Below are 23,325 nucleotides of genomic sequence, written 5' to 3'. Positions count from 1 at the left end.
GCTGGCCCCACAGCTCTTCTCAATCTTCCTGTCAGATCTCCCGGCACATTTGGAGGTGGAGGGCAGCGCCAGCCCCAAAATGGATGGCAATAAAATACCCTGCCTATTGTACGCAGACGATCTGGTGATAGTAGACCAGACCGAGAGGGGCCTACAAAGGAAGCTTAACGCCTTTAAAACATATTGTGACAGAAAATTCCTAACAATCAATTTAGACAAAACTAAAACCCTATGCTTCGGGAAAAAGATAAGTAAATTTTCCTGGTATATAGGCGACCTCAAACTGGAGACGGTTAATGAATATCGATATCTGGGTTTGTGGTTCGATAGAGTTTTAAATTGGAACTCCCATCTGGATACCCAAAAAGCTAAGGCACTTTCCTCCATATGTGGGTTAAAAAGGTTTAATGGGGTGTATGGAGAGATGTCACACCGACCTATGCTGAGAGCCTTCGAAGCAATGATACCCTCTCAAATTTTATATGGCGCAGAGATCCTTTATTTGAGCGGTAAAGGGTCCTGGGACGTGATAGAGGGAAACTGCTTAAAAAGACTCTTATCCCTTCCTCGATCTTCGATGACACAAGCCATCAGGTTAGAAATAGCCTCAAAATCCTGGAAAATACAAACCCAGATGGCCGTGATTAGATTTTGGAAGAGATTGGAAGACCCCGAGAGCCAAAAAGTCGCATATTGGTGTCGCAATGAAATACTGAGAAGTGAATTAAAATGGGCAAAAGTCTGCAGGGACAAATTGAAAGGAATCTGCAACTCACTAGAGATTGATTGGGACCAGGAAACGTTGCAGGTCCTAAGTACCAAAGGGGAGCTGAAACAAAGGGGGAGTGAAGTTTCTAAAGCGATTGATTTAGGCTATTTAACAAACAAAAAATCAGTGGCGCATATGCTAAAGGCTTGGCCCAACGGAAACTGGTTCCCCTACCTTGATAGACTACCTAACCGCGGGTTTAGGCAAGAGATCCTGAGGTGTCGAATTGGGATTAACCCGTGGATAATAAATAAAGAGCTCAAAGTCACATTCCTAGATCAAGAAGGCCGCTGTAAGTGTAACCTGAGAACTAAGTGTGACTGGCTGCACATTCTGTTGGACTGCCTGTTTCTCCTTGAACAGAGAAAACTATGGCTGCGCCCAGTTTTCCTAAAATATGGAATTAAAACAAGGACGCAGGCAGCCAGCCTCCTAACAGAAGTACCCTCCATTGACATCGCAATTGCCCTAGGGAAATTTTTAAAGGTGACCCAGAGGTACTGAGAACCTAGGGAAAAATGTAGTTCTGTATGAAGCTTTATTGACCGAAACTGTTAGGATGGTGAGAAAAGTGAATAGGATTTAAAATTTTTATAACACGTTTTAAGGCACTTGTAACTTTTAGAGGAGACTAGTATTTTATAATTGGACTTTGTATTTTTGGAAATGAAATGTAGAATTGTTTTAAAGAATAACTTTTTAAAAAATAAGTATAGGTTTTACTGTATACACTCCTCTTAATGTGTTATGCTCACTGCTTGTTTGTTTAAAGACTACGGTCATAATAAACATAATTTTGACTTGACTTGAGAAAATGGTCCAGATATCTTCCAATGGGATCAAATATTGATCCACACCCCGATACAATTGGTCTAAAGGGTGGATCCTGCGGGTTCTTATGGATTTTTGAAATCATATATAATTGCCCCAGATCTGCCCTTGAGGGTCCCCCTGTCCCCAGAAACTCAACCTGATCAGGTTCAAGCTCTTCCAGGACAGTCTCCTCTTGGAACACAGAATCAGCCTCCTGTGAGGGCTGATCCTCAACCTGGGGTAAGTGGGAAGGCACTGCCTTAACCCTCTTGCTCTTTCTCTTGGGTTGTGCTTGGTCTATAGTTTCAAGATCCAGCACAGGTTCAGGTAAGCACTTTTTGGCCTGCGACCTGGTCACAGCAAGGACATGTGCTGAAATACCTAGTATCTCTGCATGAGTCCTGTACTCCACCTCTGACCACATAGAGTCCTCTAGATCAAGTCAAGTCAAGTCAAGTAGATATTTATATAGCGCACTAAATACCCAGAGGGTCTCAAGGCGCTTGAGGAAGGGGGGAGAATTACTTATCGAAAATCCAGATTTTAAGCGGTTTTCTGATGGCTAGGTGGTTTTGAGTAAGGCGGAGGTGGATGGGAAGGGAGTTCTAGGTTTTTGCCGCTAAGTAGGGGAAGGATCTACCCCCCATGGTGATTTTGTGGATGCACGGAACAGCGACAAGGGCTTGGTTGGACAAACGCAGCTGGCGGGTGGGGGTGTAGAAGGATAGACGCGTGTTGAGGCATTCGGGTCCAAGTTCGTAGAGGGCTTTGTGTGCGTGGGTGAGGAGACGGAACGTTATCCTCTTATTGACGGGGAGCCAGTGGAGGTCTTTCAGGTGACAGGAAATGTGGTCTTTGCGAGGGATGTCTAGTATGAGTCTGGCTGAAGCGTTTTGGATGCGTTGGAGTTGTTTCTGAAGTTTTGCGGTGGTACCGGCGTACAGGGTGTTTCCGTAGTCCATTCGGCTTGTGATCAGTGCGTGGGTGACCGTTTTTCTAGTTTCGGTGGGGATCCAGCGAAATGTTTTTTTGAGCATGCGAAGAATGTTGAAGCAGGATGATGAAACGGCGTTGACTTGTCTGGTCATCGAGAGTGAGGAGTCCAGGATGACGCCCAGGTTCCGTGCGTGGTCCGTCGGTATGGGTGCTTTCCCTAGGGCCGCTGGCCACCAAGAGTCGTCCCAGGCGGAAGGGGAAGTACCTAGGATGAGAACTTCAGTTTTGTCCGAGTTCAGTTTAAGACGGCTGTGCTTCATTCATTCGACTACTTCTTTCATCCCTTCGTGTAGGTTGGTTTTGGCGGTGTTTGGGTCTTTGGTGAGTGAGAGGATCAGTTGAGTGCCATCAGCGTAGGAGATGATGTTGAGGTTGTGTTGACGTGCGATGGTTGCGAGGGGGCTCATGTATACGTTGAAGAGGGTAGGGCTGAGAGAAGATCCTTGTGGCACGCCGCAGATGACTTCGGTGGCCTCAGACTTAAAAAGGTGGGAGGCGGACTCTCTGGGTTCTTCCGGCAAGGAACGAGATGATCCAATCCAGTGCTTTTCCTTGAATTACGATGTTGTTGAGGCGTTGTATAAGGGTGTTATGACAGACTGTGTCGAAGGCTGCAGAGAGGTCAAGGAGGATGAGGGCGACTGTGTCTCTGTTGTCCAGCAGTGTTCGAATGTCGTCTGTTGCTGCGATGAGGGCGGTTTCGGTGCTGTGTTTGGCTCGGAAGCCGGACTGTGAGGAGTCGAGGGATTTGTTGGTTTCGAGGAAGGCGGCGAGCTGTTTGTTGACGGCTTTCTCAATGACTTTGGCCGGGAATGGGAGGAGCGAGATGGGGCAGTAGTTTTTGAGTTCGGTGGGGTCTGCTGTGGGTTTTTTCAGAAGGGCGCTGAGTTCGGCGTGTTTCCAGCTTTCCGGGAAGGTGGCGGAGTTGAGGGAGCAGTTGATGACGTCTCGAGGTGGGGTGCGATGATGGAGTCTGCTTTGTTGAAGATGTGGTGGGGACATGGGTCTGTTGGGGATCCTGAGTGGATGGAGTTCATCAGGCGAATGGTGTCATCAGTGGTGATTGGCTTCCAGTCATAAAGGATGTTCGAGGGGGGTTTAGGTTCGGAGGTGGATTGGTCTCCAGGTTGGTTGTTGAAGCTGTTATGGATGTCGGTGATTTTGTCGTGGAAGAATGAAGCTAGGGAGTCGCAAAGGACTTGAGAGGGAGTGATGTCGTTGGTGTTGGCGGTGGGGTTGGTGAACTCTATGACGATGTTAAATAGTTCCTTGCTGTTGTGGGGGTTGTTGTCTATTCGGTCTTTGAAAGCTGATTTCTTGGTTTTCCGGCTAAGTTGGTGGTGTTTACGGGTGGCGTTTTTGAAGGAGTCTCTGGTGATAGTGTTTGGGTCTTTTTTCCAGGCTTTCTCAAGGGAACGACAGAGTTTCTTGGATTTCTTAAGGTCATCGTTGAACCAGGGGGCGTTTTTGCTGCCTAGCTTGATTTGATGTTTTTTCAGGGGTGCTAGGTTGTCGGCACTGTGGGTTAGCCATTGTGTGAGGTTGATGGCTGCTTGGTTAGGGTTCGACGAATATGCAGGAGGGTTTTGCAGAAGCGATGTGGAGATCTGGTCGATGGTGATTTTGTTCCAGTTTCTTCGCAGGGTTGGTTGAGGGTGGTTGTGGATCGTGGTCTTTTTGTAGTAGAAGTGGACGCAGCTGTGGTCCGTCCAATGGAGAGCTGTGGTGTGATTGAAGGAGATGTGCTTGCTGGAGGTGAAGATAGGGTCGAGTGTGTGTCCTGCGTAGTGAGTGGGGGTATTGACAAGTTGTTTGAGTCCGAGATTGGCGAGATTGTCCAGAAGGGTGGTGGTGTTAATGTTGTTGCTCTTTTCCAGGTGGAAATTGAGGTCTCCCAGTAGAATGTATTCCTCGGAGGGGAGGGCGTGTGGGGTGATGAAGTCAGTGATGTCTTTACTGAATTGTGTGCGGGGTCCTGGTGGCCTGTAGAGAAGTGTGCCTCTGAGTGTAGTCTTGGGGTCTGTGTGGATCTGGAAGTGAAGGTGTTCGGCGATAGCGAGGTTGACGTCTGAGCTGGTTGAGATGCGGATGGAGTTCTTATGGACGATGGCGATGCCTCCTCCTGTTTGGATGGTGCGGTCTTTTCGGATGATCTTGTAGCCTTCCGGGATGGCTATGGTGATGTCTGGAGCTGATGAGGCATTCATCCAGGTTTCTGTTAGGAAGGCGACGTCCGGAGAAATGGTGTCGAGTAGATTCCAAAGGTCGATGGCGTGTTTGTGAACTGAGCGGGTGTTGAGAAGGATGCATTTTAGGTGGTTAGTGTCGGATCTCTGTGTGGTGCTTGTGGATTTGGTGTGGGTCTTGAAGCAGTCGAATTTGCAGGAGTGGCAAGTGAAGGGTCCATGGGTGTGTCCCGGTGCGGCTTGGTGGCAGTTTGGAGGACGGCCGGGGTTAAGGGCAGTGAGGGTTGCGGCGTTGTATGTAATGCGGGAGGGCTGGGATTTGCGGGGGCCAGGGGGTCTGGCGCTGGGCGCTGTCCAGGCGCGGACGGGCGTAGACGGGCTTACCTTTGGCGTGGACGCTGCGCATAGGGCCATCTGTCCTAAATGGAGAGTGGAGGGGGGCGGAGCGTGGGAGGGGCAGCTGGGAGGCGGGAGCGGGGCGGGGAGGAAGGGCTCTGGGGCACAACAAACAAACAAAATGGAGGCGGTGTAAAGCCGAGTGAGGCTGGGGCCACCGAGAGTATACTCAGAGCGCTTTTACACAAGCGGCGCTAGTGGGCAAAAATAGAGCGCAGTGACGTCTTCGTAACACACAGTTTTAAAAGGCACAGATAATGCAAATGCTAAAATCACCAGAAGCGCTATGAGCGCAGTGCCGTCTTCGTAACACACAGTTTAAATGGCACAGACAATGCAAATGCTAAAATCACCAGAAGCGCTATGAGCACAGTGACGTCTTCGAAACACAGTTTTAAAAGGCACAGACAGTCAAAGTGAGTAACGATACCACCAGGAGCCAGGGAGCGTCCGCTTCTGACGAAGTCAGGACGGTCACAGCTCTGCCTTCGACGAAGTCTACAGTAAGGGTCAGTGGGTGGGAGGGGCAGCTGGGAGGCGGGAGCGGGGCGGGGAGGAAGGGCTCTGGGGCACAACAAACAAACAAAATGGAGGCGGTGTAAAGCCGAGTGAGGCTGGGGCCACCGAGAGTATACCCGGAGCGCTTTTACACAAGCGGCGCTAGTGGGCAAAAATAGAGCGCAGTGACGTCTTCGTAACACACAGTTTTAAAAGGCACAGATAATGCAAATGCTAAAATCACCAGAAGCGCTATGAGCGCAGTGCCGTCTTTGTAACACACAGTTTAAATGGCACAGATAATGCAAATGCTAAAATCACCAGAAGCGCTATGAGCGCAGTGACGTCTTCGAAACACACAGTTTTAAAAGGCACAGACAGTCAAAGTGACTAACGATACCACCAGGAGCCAGGGAGCGTGGGAGCGTGGGAGCGACCGCTTCTGACGAAGTCAGGACGGTCACAGCTCTGCCTTCGACGGATTCTGCAGTAAGGGTCAGTGGGTGGGAGGGGCAGCTGGGAGGCGGGAGCGGGGCGGGGAGGAAGGGCTCTGGGGCACAACAAACAAACAAAATGGAGGCGGTGTAAAGCCGAGTGAGGCTGGGGCCACCGAGAATATACTCCGAGCGCTTTTACACAAGCGGCGCTAGTGGGCAAAAATAGAGCGCAGTGACGTCTTCGTAACACACAGTTTTAAAAGGCACAGATAATGCAAATGCTAAAATCACCAGAAGCGATATGAGCGCAGTGCCGTCTTCGTAACACACAGTTTAAATGGCACAGACAATGCAAATGCTAAAATCACCAGAAGCGCTATGAGCGCAGTGACGTCTTCGAAACACACTATCACCCAGTACAAGTTGTCGTGGGTCCACAAATTTAGGTGTCACCATAGTGACACTGGCCCATGTGTCCCTGTAGGCCTGAGCCACTTTACCATTAATCAAAGGCGTCTGCCTGTACTTGCCCAGAGTACTGGGACTCATAGTAGTGGACAACCTGGCCATCCTGATTATCTGAGTCCTCATCTTCCTCTACCCCTTCATTCTCAACTTCTGGGGTATTGGTCTCATCATCAGTGGGGGCTCCCTCTCCTGTCTTACCTGAAGGACCTGTCTCAGGATCCCTCTCAAGATCAGCTTTCTCTAGGATAGCTATTAGGATAGGGATGGTGGGGTTATGACCCCTTTTCAGCCCTCTTGAGGTGCACAAGGCACTCAATTCTCGAAAGCTGAGTTTTTCGTAACTGGATGGTGCCTTGGGAGGGTCATTCACAGGTAGAGAACTGGATGGTTCACCTGTGCCAGCCATGACTAGTGAGGTGAAGGTGGTGCACCTACCTACACTATGTGTTTACCTACTTGAACCTCTCTAGAGGTTTTAGTCAGGGTGTGCTAAGCCCTTTGGTCTACAACCACTAAGTTCAGTAGAACTTAATTATGTAAAGCTTTGTTTATATTTACCCAAGGTACTTGATGTGATCTTTCAAAGGATATTGTCAAAGATTACAATTGGTAAAACAAACAGCAAGCTCAAATCCCAACCGCTGCACACCAATGTGGGAAGTTGGCCTGGTATATGATGATCACTAATTCTAGTGAGCACCTTGTGTGCCCCAGGCAGGGTCTAGTTTCATTCAGCCCTCCCTGCCACAATCCACTATCTCCTGTCTGGGGTGGGGTAACACCTCCCTGTGACGGGAAACCTTTTGTCCAAGCCTCCCCTGCCGGAGTTTCAGTCAGCAGCAGGAGGCCAGACTCGTGTCTGTGGCAGCAGCATCCATTTTGGGACGCTGAGGCTCTGGTTAGATTTCACCGCGTTCAAGGAAAGTAACAGGTCTTCTCCCTCTAGAAGGGTGGAATGCTACCCCCGTCGCCAGGACTGGCGAGGGGGTAGTATTCCAAAGCGTATGACACCTTACACGACATGTTAAGATAAAGCCAAACCAAAGTTAGCAAGTAACCACGAGGATTATAATGCACTTAAGAGTATATGGTAGGGCAATATCCCAGAACAGCTAAGGGACATGGTTCCGAAAGCTGTAGACAGGCTCAGCTCATGCTAGAGCACCATCTCACATAAAACCAAGCACTCTGCCTCCAGGATTGTTACGGCCTGTCATAGGAGTGACTTATAGGTGTATATGTGTCCAGATATAGATTTAGACATAGGTATACTATATCTAAGCAAGGGGTGATTACACCACCTTGCCCCAGCTGAGTGATCAGCCAGTTGTGTCATTTTGGATAGCCAGCCAGGGCTGGCAAAAGATATGCTGCAGCCCCTGGTAGGCCTTGGATGCACCTATGCCCTGGGTACCTATAGTACACTGTACAGGGGCTGATAAGGTGACCCAATGTCCAATTGTTAATGTACGTAAAGTACATGGTTGTGAATTTAGAGAGAGAACAGCAGGCTGTGGGTCTGATTAGCAGGCCCACAGCCACATTAAGCCGAAAACCATTGAAACAAAAATTAAAAAATGGGGTGACCATAGGAAAGCAGACCCTACTCTCCTACAGTGGCGAAATGAGCAAAAGAACGATGATGGATTAAACCCAGATCTGTGACTAGTGGCGAGTGTCATAAAAGTTGCTGCTCTCAGTCCACATCTTCTGGTGTGTGCTTTTTTTCTGTAACAACAGCCATATTTGGCTTGGAATCGCTCTGTTGGCTTTTCCCGAACACAGGGCTCCCATTGTCTCAGGCATTCCTGCATGTAGTGGAAGATCGACTTGGGATCTCCCCTGCGTTCCGTATAAAGTCTTCAGCGATGGCCATGTCATCTGGTTCAAAGGATCACTCCTCCAGCCAGGGTCTATCATACTGCCCTCCCCTTAGGTCCAGCAGGCTAGCAGGTGGCAAAATGGTTCCAAAAAGACCTTGCCTTCTTCTCTAGACACTTTCTCTCTAGGGATCAACTTGTTAGACCGGCGCTTTCGGAGGGAGAGGCAAATGTCCTCATCACTGCTCTCCTCGTGCATGCATAAAGTGTAATTTTCCTTCTCCTGTGTTTTAGGTGAGTTTGAGCTAGGCTACCCTGGTCTCCTATTTCTTGGTCTGCCTCTTTCTTACGCTTCTGGTGCTACTTCAGCCTACTCTCTGCGAGTGCAGGACGAAGTTCCGCTCTCCTCCAGGGGAGGGTCCGCAGTTCTTTTCACCCTTTGAATCTCCCGGGCGAGAGCTCTTCTCCATTCTCAGTCCGCGCCTCTCCTAACCTTGACTGCCTCTTTCGCTTGGTGCTGTGCGTGGTTCTACTTGGTAGGGGCTTGTCCTCAAGTTCGTTTCTTGTCGTTTCTTGTGCTGCATAAGCATACCCTTAGGGAGTTTACCCTGTGGCTCACGTTAGACTCTGGAAGGCTGGGACCCCCCTTGCGGTGGTATCGCTATCCAGAACTGCCTTGAGCCTCCCAGTTACCTTCAAGAGCTCTACTGGATGGTTTGAAGTTTATGATATCCGAGCGGCTGGGGCATGATGGGTTGTGTACCAAGGATGGAGGTGACCTTCGGGGAATTCTAGCATTGAATTGGGATAAGGCTTGAATTGCCTGGGTAAGCTGATCTGGCAACCTCCCAGCCCTAGGTCTAGAGGTTTTCTGCCCAGTGGGGGGCCATTCGCCCCCTCGACCAGCGGATTGGTGTAACCCAGAGCATAAATGGCTGGGAAGGCAGGCATCAAAGAGAGCACCTCAGTACCGGTTTATGGTGGGGGAGGTCCGGACACCTTGCTTGCAGGTTCTGGGATAGGTTGTAGGTCGGTGCCACCTTGAAGATGGTCCACAGTTCTTACAGTGCTTCTCTCCTAACTTTCGTCTGTCCTACATTTTTGGTCTGAAAGCGTGTTCTCATGTGCTTTATTATGTTGGTGTTGAAGGTTCCCCCTCTGGCTAGGGGAAAGCATGTGTCTTAGTGTGTGCATGCCACTCCTGGCAACATGTATCTAGCTTTTTAGCCTGCTTGGGGAATTGAGTTTGCATGTGCTTTAATGGCAACTGCATGATGGGTTGGGAGCTTTCTTTAAGGGACCAGTACACTTTTAACTTCTAAAGTTCTAAAAAATAATCCTAAATTCTACTCTTATTGTAGGGGAAATATTACACTGGATTGTGCCGGAAATAACTACTTTACTACGAGTTTAGCTTTAGACGAAGATTTATAAAAACAGAGTTTTCACAATACACAAAACAAACCATATGAAGGGTAACAATCTGTAAGAAAGTGCAATGGTTAATTCAAAGCATTATGAATTGTTTTTTTAGCTGTGGAAAAGCAAATATAGAAGAAATAAAAAATTGCAACTTCTTAGAACGCACATAGAATAGTTATTGAGACATAACATTCAACATAAAACACAATTGCAATAATTTTTCAGCACTACATCATCAAAAAATGCATCAATTGAAAAACCACAAAAAGGAATAAATGAGAAAAAGTGACAGAAAAAAAGATGACTGTCAAAAATAAAAAACATTCCGCTCCTTGTGCATGCTCCCTGAGAATAAGGGGAGGTTTTGCGCAGTACACGGGACCGATTGATCCCAATAAACTGAAAAAAATCAGCTCTGGGATAAAAAGTACTGAGAGGGGAGGGGTCCCAGTGAGAGATAAGCAATTACCACAAATTATGAACAAAAATTAGTAATGCACTGAATGAATCTACACTGTTTTTATTCACAACATAGATATAACTAGGATATAGTTCCAGCAATAACCATTTCAAAAAGGTTGTATAGTGCCCCAGGGAACAAGGGAAGGTGATAAGGTGAGGATAGTGTGGATGGGGAATTGTGACATAAAATCAGGCAATAATGTGGAGGTATATCACTTGATCAAAAGCATGCTCCACCTAATACAGAGCCGACAAGAAGCCTGATTGATTCTAACTCCGAATGTGCCCTTTGAAATAATCACAGCACCGTCAACCACGAAGGCGAAGCCAGCTACATCCCAACACCTTTAGGATTTACTTCCGGATCTCTAGTGCCCAGCGTCCCCGGGCCTGATTTCGATTCCCGCCGCAACGCGGACCTCATACTCTATCATGAATCCATGTTCCCAATAACGAGGTATAATCTGCCTGTCTACAATTACAATGATGATGAGCACCAAATAATTAGGTTGCCTGCCCCCGTCCTGATGAAGACCCTGCCGCAAGGGCACCATTAATCCCTGCAAAACCTGAGGGTCGAAACGTCGACAACTGTTTTTCTCCTATCAGCTTCACACCAAAACTGTTACATGTATGTATTAGGTGGAGCATGCTTTTGATCAAGTGATATACCTGCATTTATGTTCGTCTGTATGTTCAAATTGACCTACAAAGGCGTTCACATTGTTGCCTGATTTTATGTCACAATTCCCCATCCACACTATCCTCACCTTATCACCTTCCCTTGTTCCCTGGGGCACTATACAACCTTTTTGAAATGGTTATTGCTGGATACTGTATCCTAGTTATATCTACGTTGTGAATAAAAACAGTGTAGATTCATTCAGTGCATTACTAATTTTTGTTCATAATTTGTGGCAATTGCTTATCTCTCACTGGGACCCCTCCCCTCTCAGTACTGCTATGACCCAGGTCGCAGTGACTTTTTTCTGGGTGAACCCCCTCTTGATACTCTCTCTCTGGGATAAAAAGAGCAACAATTTATGGAGATAAGAAGAAATAACTCGACAAAGCCAAGCACAAGCTACTCCTCACATTCATAGAACAAATTATCGAAATCAGCTTGTAACAAAGTGGGGTTGACACCAAAGGAAAACAACAAATTTGCGGACTGGTGAACTGCAACATCCCCCTTTTGTCTCTCCCCAACAGGATGACTGTAGCTCAATATCTCTACAGCTCCTAAATGCATCGGAGGAATATGAGGAGGGCTCCTTTAACTGGGGATTCTCTCCCATCGAAACCCCACCCCCGGATGACATCACGACGTGCCGCGCAAAAAGGTCAGACAACAACAGGAAGGAGGTGTGTGGGAACACCAAGGAGGAAGAAGACACCGGTAACCGGAGCGTGATCTTCTATGGAGCAGCGAAAGATACCGTAGAGAGAGCAGCCGGAACGATGACCTCAACAAGAGCCCAGAGATCGCCAGGAGGCCCTCGGCACCACGAGGCGCCCAGCCACGCTCTAGGAGGAGCGTGCCAAGGTACGGGAGTAGGCATCGGGCTGGATTGGGAGGAGAGACGGGCGTCCGGAGGTATAGCCGGGTCTCTCCCTCTTCAGCCCACTTCTCTTTTACCTCTTGGTTTTCTTCACATAAACTTTCTTTTTGTTGTGTGTAGCACGGTGTGAGGTGGGCCTTCACTCCTCATCCCTCACGGACATCCCCAAACTGTGATCTCATACCCGTTCTCCTCTGGTATATTTGTTTTAAACATCGCAGAGTCCCCCGAGAGTCGACGAGGCCGATGACGCGAAGTGGACTACACAGCGTTAAGAAGAGGACAGTCACCTACTTCCAAAGGACTATTTTCAACATCCCCAGACATATTGGTTGCAAGAAGGAAAAGTTTATTAAGATCAATAAAGCCTTCAATAACATGGCCTGGTTTCCACCCAGATCATTCTCACCCTCCCCCATTACACATCTCAACCGACATGGGACAACACTGCACCAAGAACTTCCAGAGCTTTAGCAAGCATGAGATCCAAGGTTGTATCAATTTTGTGGGTAGGACCGTCACAAATTCGTGTTAGGTTGAGGTCTGGTAGGAAGGTTTTGAGGCTGTTTACAGCCTGGTCATTTGGGTCATTCTAGTGAAGGGTGAAGTAACTAAAGGCTCTCAACTATCTACCACACATTATAAATTCCCCAAGATCACTGGGAATAACGCTGGACAAGAACTTGAATGTGCAAGAGCACATAAGTACAGTTACCAAAATTGTGAGCTTACAAATGAACATCATTAGGAAAATAAAGCCCTTCCTCTCCTCGATGACTTCAAGCCAGCTGTCAAGCTCTGGTAATTCCAAAGCTGGATTATGGAAGTACAACGCTATGTGGCTTGTCTAGACACAAGCTCGCTCCACTAAAGCCCTCCCCCCCCCCTGCAATCAGGTTCAAACCATCAACTGCATCATTAAAAAAAAGTTAAAGTGCTATTGATGACCAAATCTCTACTCTAGAATCTATTAGACTTTACTCCGAGCCCTGATTCGCCCCAATGTTATCATCCATGCCTGCACTTGACAGTTACTATCTTGTATGTATATATGTCAGCTTGGGCCTTGCGATGGGAGCTCCCCGCACCTTGGGAGCTGCCATATCCTTTACCGTTTTCGACTATATGTTTCTTGCTTTCATTTATCTATTCACATAACCACTTGTAAAGTGCTCTGATATCCCATTGGTCGTGTTTGTGCTATGTAAAACCTTTATAAACAAATAAAAAAGAAACGTAGTGGAAATTTTTTATTGAATAAGTATTCTGATAATTTATTGATAGTGTGATGTAAAGTGGCATCACAGTTACAGGACTATTTGGCTGTGCTTAACAGGAATGATTGCAGTTTAGAATGTACTTATAATTATTGTCAAAGTAAAACCCTATTTTTAGACATAACGGACATTATTTTTTGTAACTCTTTTTATTGAATTTTTAGTATACACCCCCCATTGCACTGGTTCATTTAGTGTCGTGTATTTCAGATGTTGCATATCACGGAGAAGCTATGGGGTTAAAAACAGTCTGGTGCACTTGATTAAAGAAACATAGCATCACTGAGAAATGTCAACAAAAATGCAACACATAGTGGTGAATCAAAAGGGGAAGTAACAAAGGTTCAGAAACTGATAGCAGCTTTAGAAAGTAATTTTTCCCAGTATAGTTCACCCTTTCATCAACATTCACTGCCCCCTTAGATAAGCTACAGAACATTGCACGTTCCAACCTTCATCCGGAACATCCAGCAGATTGACTTGGGTCCAATAAGTTGCTGGGCTTGGACAGCAGAGATACCAGGGTCAGGTCGTGTGTCCCTGTTCAAGGAGGAAGAACATGCAGACTCACTCAGCTTAAACATCTCCCATTAATGTACTATTTCCAGAAGCCCTTGTCGACAAGGCCAACCAACAATTTATTCTGTGTGGGATACTCACCATTCAGACTATTCCGAATATGGAAATTATATACAACATCCTATGAATATATTACTGAAATATTTATCACTTTAAAATGGATCAATAAACATTTAACCCTAGGGAATTATTAAATATCAATGCCGTAACAATGCAGAATATGGAATTTGATACGCTCTGAAGTGGTATTGTATTAATTTTAACAGATCTGTGAAAAAACAATCACTGTTTAGACAAGCATTTGCAATTCAATAGGTCTCGCATTCACACAGGTTTGAGCTCCTCGCATTGTAAATGACAATGTCTTTTATTTATGTTTCGGATTTAAAAACATAAATAAAAGGCACTGTCATTTACAATACTAATAGCTTAAACTCTCGCAAATGCAAGACCTATTGCATTGCAATAAAGGGCCGTCTCACCACTTTTTAGATTATAAATATCAGAGGAAGAGACTGGCCTGCGACGACTTCAAAGTAGTGATAAATAGTGCTCTGAAGAAGATGTGCTAAGTGTTGTAAATTGCACCGGCACAAAGTGTGAAGTGAGAGTTACATATGATCTGAACTATAGTCACTAACAAAGCGCTCCTTGAACACCTTTCGATCAGGGATTACTCTGTCACGACTCAGGAGGAAGAACGGGGAGGGGGCTATTTCCTGCCCTCTCTCTGATTTGAGTGTGGAGTGTGGCATTGCATAATGTCATTGCTATTTTTGGCAAAATAAAAGCACTTCAGCTGTAGTAGGGACTTGGCTTCACCTCCTGGTACAGGGCGGGCTGCACTTTATGGCTGGCATGAAGGGAGGGATGCAGCTCCGGCCTTGTACAGTGTCCCTGCTAATACTAGTGAGCGAGAGGCGCTGACTTGGTGGTGGTGGTGGTATTGGTGGTGCTGGCATTGGGGGTGGTATTGGTATTGGTGATGGTGGTATTAGTGGTGGTATTAGTATTGTGGTGGTGGTTTTGGTAATGGTGGTGGTGGTACTGGTATTGGTGGTGGTATTGGTGGTAGTGGTATTGGTGGTGGTGGCATTGGCATTTCTGTTGGTATTGGTTTTGGTGGGACTGGTGGGGGGTGGTATTGGTAGAAGTGGTGGTATTCGTATTGGTGTTGGTGTGGGTGGTCGGTGGTATTGGTGGCGGTGGCATTGGTAGTAGTATTGGTGGTGATGTTATTGGTATTGGTGGTGGTGGTATTGGCTGTAGTATAGGTGGTGGTATTAGTATTGGCAGGGGTATTGCTGGTGGTGGTATTGGTGGTATTGGTATTGGTGGTGGTATTGGTGGTGGTGGTATTGGTGGTATTGGTATTGGTGGTGGTATTGGTGGTGGCGGTATTGGTGGTAGTATTGGTATTGGTTGTGATGGTGGTGGTGGTATTGGTGGTGGTGGGTGGTAGTGGTGGTGGGTGGTATTGGTGGTATTGGCAGTGGTATTGGTAGAGTTGGGATTGGTGGTGGTACTGGTATTGGCGGCGATACAAGCAGTGGTATTGGCGATGGTATTGGTGGTGGTGTTGGTACTGGTGGTATTGGATTGGGTGCTAGTGGTATTTGTGGTGGTATTGGTGTTCTTGGCAGTGGTATTGGTATAGGTGGTGGTGGTGTTGGTAGTAGTGGTATTGGTGGTAGTGTTTTGCTAATAAAACGGTTTTAAAAACACATCAGGTGGATTTAGTACAGATGACATGTAACACAGATGTGCTGTTGTCAGCTTCAGCCCATTAGCACAGGATTATAGGCTATCTGGAATTCATGTGTCTTTTTTAGCTAATCATTTCTAAATCCATTTTACTTGGGGGGTGTTGAAACAGATACGAGATAATGCCAGGTTAAAGTGAATTAAAGCAGGCGCCCTTTTGTCAGTAGCAATAACGAAGGTGTCAGGAGAGTTCAACTCTGTCCCTTTAGCCAATTTTGCTGCGAGCAACAATTGCTTAGGTCACCAAATGAGATTAAAGGAACTGGATCTGCCTTTCGGTACCGGAGATTTCAGCAGCCTGGAAAACTGAACTACATCCCATGGCAAGTTACACCTCATCCCCCCTCACCTAGCCTAGCATGTTGTGCCTGCCCCACTCAGACATCTGCAGAATACATTCAATGCACTGTGCTTCCAACAACTGTAGACTCTGGCCTCAAATCTATTGCCAGTCATCGGCACGCCCCACAGCCGGAGGTCCAAAAACCGCCAATATACTCACTCCAAACTTAGCAGTAAGACTCTGCCCATATCCAGTCAATGCATTCCGTACTGCAGCCCAGCAGCCTGCGCTACTCATCATCCTTAGTAATAGGGGCAGCGCTCCCCGTCCCCCCTCCGTCCCACAGGGCCGGACTGGCTGTAGCGGGCACCGGGCATTTCCCCGGTAGGCTGCCATGGTGGGAGCCGGTTATGGGCCCCTGTGCGGCGTTTTTGTTACAGGGCGGTTTTTGCAACATAGCTGCAATACCGGCTCCCGTAACAAAATTAGCCGAAAGCGGCCCTGGCAAACAGCTCGGCTACACCCCCAAACCCCCAGGGGGCCAGGCGAGTACTTTGCCAGGGCCGGTTTTGGTTTCCAGTCTGACACTACCATCCCAGCAATCACAACTCTATAGCGCCCACACCTCAGCAGTCACTGCTCTATCAATCTAAAGCACGGGTATTCATAGTACGGCCCGGCAAGCCTTCCCTGGCAGCCCGCGGACCTTGCAGACAATTTACCCGTGTTTTTTTAAAAAACAATTAAGAGTGTCAGCAAACACTGCGCACCGCGACTCTGAGAGAATCGGCTGCTCTGTGTAGGGAGAGCGAGGGAGGAAAGGAGGGAGTGAAAGGGAGGCAGACAGAGGGAGACAGACAAAGAGAGGGAGAGGGAGGGAAACAGAGGGAGACCGACAGAGGGAGACAAAGAGAGGGAGGGAGACAGAGAAGGGAGAGAGACAGAGGGTGACAGACAGAGGGAGGAGGGTGAAAGACGGAGGGAGGGAGGAGGGTGACAGACGGAGGGAGGGAGGAGGGTGACAGACGGAGGGAGGGAGGAGGGTGACAGACGGAGGGAGGGAGGAGGGCGATAGACAGAGGGAGGGAGGAGGATGTTGACAGATAGAGGGAGGGAGGCGGGTGACAGACAGAGGGCGGGAGGAGGGAGGGCGACAGAGTGAGGAGGGCGACAGAGTGAGGGAGACAGAGAGGGAGAGGGAAGGAGAGAGAGCTCTGTGATGCGCTCTCCAACAGCCACTGCTGGGTGCTCCTGACCACCCCACGGTTCCTGGAGGATTGCTGGTGCGGATATCAGATGCAGCAGGCTCTGGCCCTAGCGCCGGTGTCCAATGGGTGCATTATTCCTTTCATAAAGGACCTGGAGCATGCGCAGTGCCCACGGGAGCTGACTTTCATGTACAAAGTGTGGGCCTCCTCGGTGAAGGATGCCGGGTTACTGCGCGTAAAGACCGCGCTGACGAACTATTTCAAAGAGGCCGCGCGCAATAGTGAGAGAGTGAAGGGTGGCAGCGCTTCATCCGGGCAGGGGAGGAAAGCCAGCCCAAGCAGCAAAGAATCCAGCTGAGAGCTCTGGATTCAGGACAGGAGGTGGCCAAAGACTTGACATTTGGAATTTGCACTTTATGCGTGCATTCTATCCACATTTTTTTGTTTATTTGGTGGTTATCTGGTATTCCAGCTCCTTTTATTTCTGTTTTACAGGTAGTTTAATCACGCCAATAGATTCTTGACAATCAACCTGATTTATGGTAAGTTTAGGTAAAGAGGGTAATCTGATTCAGCTGTAAAATACGATTTGTGTTGAATGGAAGTCACAACGTTGCTTTGCATTTGCAGCAGAACCCTAGCTTTGGCAAAGCCGATAGGCCTGGCTTGCATTTTGAGTCTTGGGTAAAATATTAAAAACCTGCTGCAGTGACAAAAAAAGTAATGCAAGCACTCAGTAGGGGGCAGACTAGGCACAAGTCGGGGGTGGACATAGCTGCACCAGGCATCCCCCACACTATTTTTAGAAAGGGGACTCCACTCGCCTTAGTTCTAGACTAAAGGAGGTGGATGCAATGTGTCACCGCGTGCCCCAACAATGCAACTACTTATTTGCAAACACGTTGTGCATATAACCTGGCCTCAAGGTGTTGGTTAATCTCCATAACACCCCCTTCATTTGTGAGAATAGCTCATTCGGGAACTGTTGTGTCGAAAATCCAAGAACAGAAGTGAAATATTAACATCTTTTTGTGACATTTGTAATAAAGCTTGAAACACTGAGAGAACATATTTCAACCAGTTGTTGAATGGTTGCACAGATTGATGCTGGGGTGGCGCGGAGTGATGCTGTGGTGGTACTGAGTGGTGCTGCTGAGTGATGCTGGGGTGTTGCTGAGTGATGCTGGGTGGTACTGAGTGGTGCTGAGGGATAATGTGGTGGTGCTAAGAGATGCTGTGATGGTGCTGAGTGACGCTGTGGTAGCGCTGAGTGGTGCTGTGGTGTTGCTGAGTGGTGCTGTGGTGTTGCTGAGTGATGCTGAGTGATAATGTGGTGGTGCTGAGTGATGTTGGGGTAGTGCTGAGTGATGTTGGGGTAGTGCTGAGTGATGTTGGGGTAGTGCTGAGTGATGTTGGGGTAGTGCTGAGTGATGTTGGGGTAGTGCTGAGTGATGTTGGGGTAGTGCTGAGTGATGTTGGGGTAGTGCTGAGTGATGCTGTGGTGGTGCTGCGTGATGCTGTGGTGGTGCTGCGTGATGCTGTGGTGGTGCTGCGTGATGCTGCGGTGGTGCTGCGTGATGCTGTGATGGTGCTGAGTGGTGCTGAGTGATGCTGTGATGCCTAGCAGAAGATGACTGAGAATAAAAGATGGCGTAGGCTGGTAAGAGAGGTGTCAAAATAGCCTGGTTACGGTAGTATAAGTGTGTGAAATATAGTCAATGGAGGGCTGGTCTCACGCAAATATCACACATATTTTCTGCACACAAATAATGCAACATTTCTTTCACACATGCATTAAATAAACCACACATTTCAGCAGAGCTCTATTATCACACATTGCATGCGTACATGAATTGTACAATGTTTGTGTCCAACACAGACCTACAATAGCAGCGTACGAGGCTTACTAAGGACGTCAAAAGCAAACAAAAAAACGCCTGTAATATTAGCTCTCCAGGCGCAGCTAATGGCATTGAAACAGAGCGGAATGAACAACACATTTGAGCAGAGCTAAATTATTATAGATTATAAGCACATATGAACAGCTGTACGATGTTTATGTCCAACACTGGCCTATAATAGCAGCGTACGAGACCTTCCAACTTTCACCAACCCAACATAACGATCATAACTTCGGCCAGTGTGTATGTGTGACATGCACACATGAACAACTGTACAGTGTTTGTGTCCAACACGGGCGTACAATGGCAGCGTACGAGGCATCTGTACAATGTTTGTTTCCAACACACGCCTACAATAACAGCATTTGAGGCTGTGGGGAATGGATGGGTGGAGGGGATGGATGGATGGAGTGGAGGGGATGAATGGATGGGGGGATGGATGGATGGAGTGGAGGGGATGGATGGATGGATGGTGTGGGGGGATGGATGGATGGATGGAGTGGGGGGATGGATGGATGGAGTGGGGATGGATGGAGTGGGATGGATGGAGTGGGGGGAGGGATGGATGAATGGAGTGGGGGTGAATACATGGATGGAGTGGGAGTGAATACATGGATGGAGTGGGAGTGGATAGATGGAAGGATGGAGTGGTGGTGAATGATGGATGGAGTGGGGGGGTGATTGGATGGATGGAGTGGGGGGATGGAGTGGGGTGGATGGATGGATGGATGAGTGGGGAGGTGGATGGATGGAGTGGGGGTGGATGGATGGAGTGCTGCAGTTATCACTAGATAACTAGTTTACTAGATTATTGGAGTGTGGGACTTTTTACACATTCAAATGGGCATTGGTTTAATTTACTTGCATGTCATTTATGTAACTATACCGTTCCTTGATATTTTTGTAGTATACTGCTAATATTTACTCGTGGGTGTAGAATGTTGTTATATTTGGCTGCTTCATTTGCTAAAACACAACAGGCATCAAAGCATAAGTGCATGTTTATCTGTTAAATAAATGCTGAAATGTGCCATTATATGACTATTCTCAAAACACAAAATAGATATGGGTAAATAGCAAAAAAAATGGTAATGGATAAATATAGATGGAAACAATAAAAAATACCATTAAACCAGGAGCACTTATTATTACCTATGGCAATGTCAATAATGTCAAATTTACACTTAAGATGTTTCACCCTGTATTGGCATTCGTGTTTGAAATTGTTTTCAATGTACTGTTTCTGTCTGCTTTCTTCTTATCTGCAATGTTCTATTTGTCAGCCAGTAGGGGGGCACTATAGACCTGATTTAGGTATTTCCAGTGTTTCATATACATTCAAAGTAATCCCTACAAAAGTCAAAAGAAAACCTTCAAACCAAAACAACAAGGTTCAGAGCCAAAAGGTCTCACCTTTGGGACCTACTGTCTCTGCCAATGGTTTTTAGCCGTGCTGTACAGCATGCCCGTCGCAGTGTAGTGTGGATAAAGCTTGTGATGGTTCCTATGTGTCCTCGTTCCCTGGATGTCTAGGCTAATGTCTGGAATGCTGTTAGTTAATGATGTAATAGATTATTGGGGTGTGGTTCTCAGCGGAAGCTAGGAGGTGGGGGCAGTTGGAGGGAGGATGGAGTTATGACATGGTATACTTGATACAAAATAAAGAAGTATCTGAAGACTGTTGAGTGAGGGCCCAGCCCTCTAACTTAAATATTTTCACAAATTGATAGCTTGCATAAATAAGATTCTGGTGGCAGCTATGAGCCATTTCTGGCAGGAGAGGAAGCCTGTAATAAGAAGGAAGATGGCCTTGTGACCATAGAGGACTAGTTTTGGGTAGGTAGCCCTCAAATATCTGTAGTGACCTGGGTCAAGGGGCACTGGGACCCTGCACCCGACAATGGGGAGGGGACAGAGGTCCAGACACGACTTCTAATCAGGGAGTGGGGAGGGATCATTACTGGACACGAGGGCAAGGAGAAAGGACGTACATGTGGGCACAGCAGAGAAACCAATAAAGAGTGACGTGAGCACCTACCTGTCTCTGCGTGGGTCATTCCAAAGATACGACAACTGGTGACGATCAGGTGGGATGAGGAATTGACACCAGAAGCGTGCAGCCCCTTGATAATGTCCAAATGGAACCAGGAGCCCACCCTGGTCCGCCGACCATCGGAACGAAAACCATGCCGTTGGGAGCTCATCTGGCTCATAGAAGACAAAACCAGGAGCCTACCCCAGTCTGTGCACCCCCAAAAGAAGACGCGAAATCAGGAGCCCACCCCGATCGTGAGGAAAGCGGAGCCAGGAGCCCACCCTGGTCCTTGCACCCCCAAAAGAAGACGCAAAATCAGGAGCCCACCTCAATTGCGAGGAAAGTGGAGCCAGGAGCCCATTCTGGTCCACGTGCTGGCGCCTGCATTGGGAGCCCACCCCTGCCGCATCAAGTGAGGTGAAGGAGAGGCAAGGAAAGCACCCGACCCCGAAGGAAGCCGACTGCCAAGCTTAACATGGATTGGAAACACTTACCACATATGTTTAACAACAAAGACAACATTCTTCAACCAACACACCCTGCATGGTGGAGCCTGTTAAGCATGTAGGCAAGTGCTTCCGCGCCCAGCAGAGGGGTAGGAAGCGCTATATCTTACAATGTAATACACAGAGAACTTAATTTTACCCACTCTACATGAAATGCAAAATACCACCCCAAAGCCCATGATAATTCCGCTCCTAGACTCTGTCTGTTAAACTCCCCAAATGACCCTTCAGTGGAGATGGATCGCTAGAGGTCACTCCTCCACCCAGCAGAGGGGTAAGGAAGCGCTATATATTACAATGCAATACACAGAGAACTTCAATGTAACCCCACTTCTCCATGAAATGCAAAATACCACACCAAAGTCCATGATAATTCCGCTCCTAGACTCTGTCTGTTAAACTCCCCAAATGAGCGTTCAGTGGAGAGGGATGGGTGAAGGTCATTCCTCCAGGAGGCTCTCCTCACGGTGCTATAGGCGGCTGGAAACACCCTGCTGCATCCTGGACCATGGTCTCCCCAGTTGGAATACCTGCGCGCCCAGGCATTCCCTGACAGTTTGTGACTTCCACCCAAACACTGCGCTCCTGGGGCCTTATTTATGAAGGACTTGCGCCGCCGGTGCGTCACTTTTAACATGGTAAAAAGTGACGCACCGGCGGCGCAAGTCCTTCATAAATAAGGCCCCCTGTGTCACTCCTTCAGCAGAGGTTATCCAACATATAATGACCGTGACTACAGCAGCGCCTGACAGACCAGACAACAACAACCGGCCCCAGGCGGAGACTTTGTATGAGTGGTGATAAAAGCATGCAGCGATATGACTGGTCGATAGAAATATTTTCATCATCATTTTCATATAAAACACACACGGTGATGACGCGCCCTCACTTACCCCTGCAGGGGGATCCTGCTCTTCACTGCAGCAAGGTCCAGAGGTCAGGCGGAAGCTGTCCCGGACACCCACTGCGCATGCGCAGAGCCCTGAACTGCCGTCTCGAGCACAACCAGGAACTGGGCTTGGGCGGCTCCCAACTTCCGGTCTGATGCAAACGCACTCATTGAGTCGTGTCCCATTGGAACTGAAGCACAGCGCGTGCGCACTGATTATACTTCCGGTCATGGTCACAGTAGTATTCTAGGCTGAGCGCATGCGCAAGTTCTCACTTCCATTCTTCACAGTCCTAGCTCGAGTCTACACTCACTCCTTGTAGCCAGATTGCGCTATCTCCCGCACAAACGGCCGCCATTGTCCCCATTTGTGCGGGCTATACCTCTGATGGTGGGGTGCACACATGTGGCCTTTATTTGCCCATTTGGCGCCGCCGTCATTTCAAAGAGCCATCAATCATTGCCAGCGGCGGCCCAGCGCAGAAGCACTACCTATAAGGGCTCGGCTTCAAACTGCTGCCCCGCCCACAGAGTGGCAGTTACTCATTTCTATTGTTGTGATTGGCTCACCCGCGGTGTGGGCGGGGCGTCGAGGCACGCCATCTCGCGCAGGCTCGACAGGAATGCGGAGCCTCTGCATGGCTGCTTCCGGGAGTTCCTGCTGGAGCTCAGCTAGATGAGGCGCGGCCCTACGGAGAACCACGCATCGTGCGTTAGACTAACGCATTTCAGTGTGGTGATACTAACGCATTTCAGTGTGGTTATCCATATCACCACACTGAAATGCTAAGTCACGCTTAATGAGTATAGCGCCTGGCTCAGCTGTCGAGCTGTTAATGCACTTATATGAGTAAACTAAAGCTGACGTGGCAGCGCACTATTCCCGGCAGGCTTGGGGGCTGACTGAGCTAATAGCTGATAACTCACTGGAGGCTGCTACAATGCACGAATGAAGGAATCCAGATTCCCGCCGCAGCACAGCATTAAGTTCTGACTGACATCACCAGGCAGCCGACTCAGGTTCGACACAGCGACACTGACTTTCTTTAGTTAC

At 48.0% G+C, this 23,325-nt stretch overlaps 1 protein-coding gene across 3 annotated transcripts in view; it reads right to left on the bottom strand.

Annotated features, from left to right (window-relative positions):
- LOC147709840 (uncharacterized) overlaps window positions 1–22,785 on the bottom strand; it is a 90,084-nt gene extending 67,299 nt beyond the window's left edge. The window contains exon 1 of one of the 3 annotated variants that reach the window (XM_086928288.1): window positions 22,548–22,785. The gene's annotated coding sequence lies outside the window, so the exon portion shown is untranslated. Of the gene's footprint in view, window positions 1–20,879; window positions 20,943–22,275; window positions 22,344–22,547 lie in introns of those variants that run through there. The other 2 variants (XM_086928287.1, XM_086928286.1) reach the window with 2 other exon arrangements.
- Between the last annotated feature and the right edge of the window lie 540 nt (window positions 22,786–23,325).

This window comes from Lissotriton vulgaris, chromosome 6 (assembly GCF_964263255.1).
Source record: "Lissotriton vulgaris chromosome 6, aLisVul1.2, whole genome shotgun sequence".
Lineage (NCBI taxonomy): Eukaryota > Metazoa > Chordata > Amphibia > Caudata > Salamandridae > Lissotriton > Lissotriton vulgaris.
The sequence above is the reverse complement of the archived record's forward strand: the minus strand, read 5'-3'. Positions and strand labels throughout refer to the sequence as shown.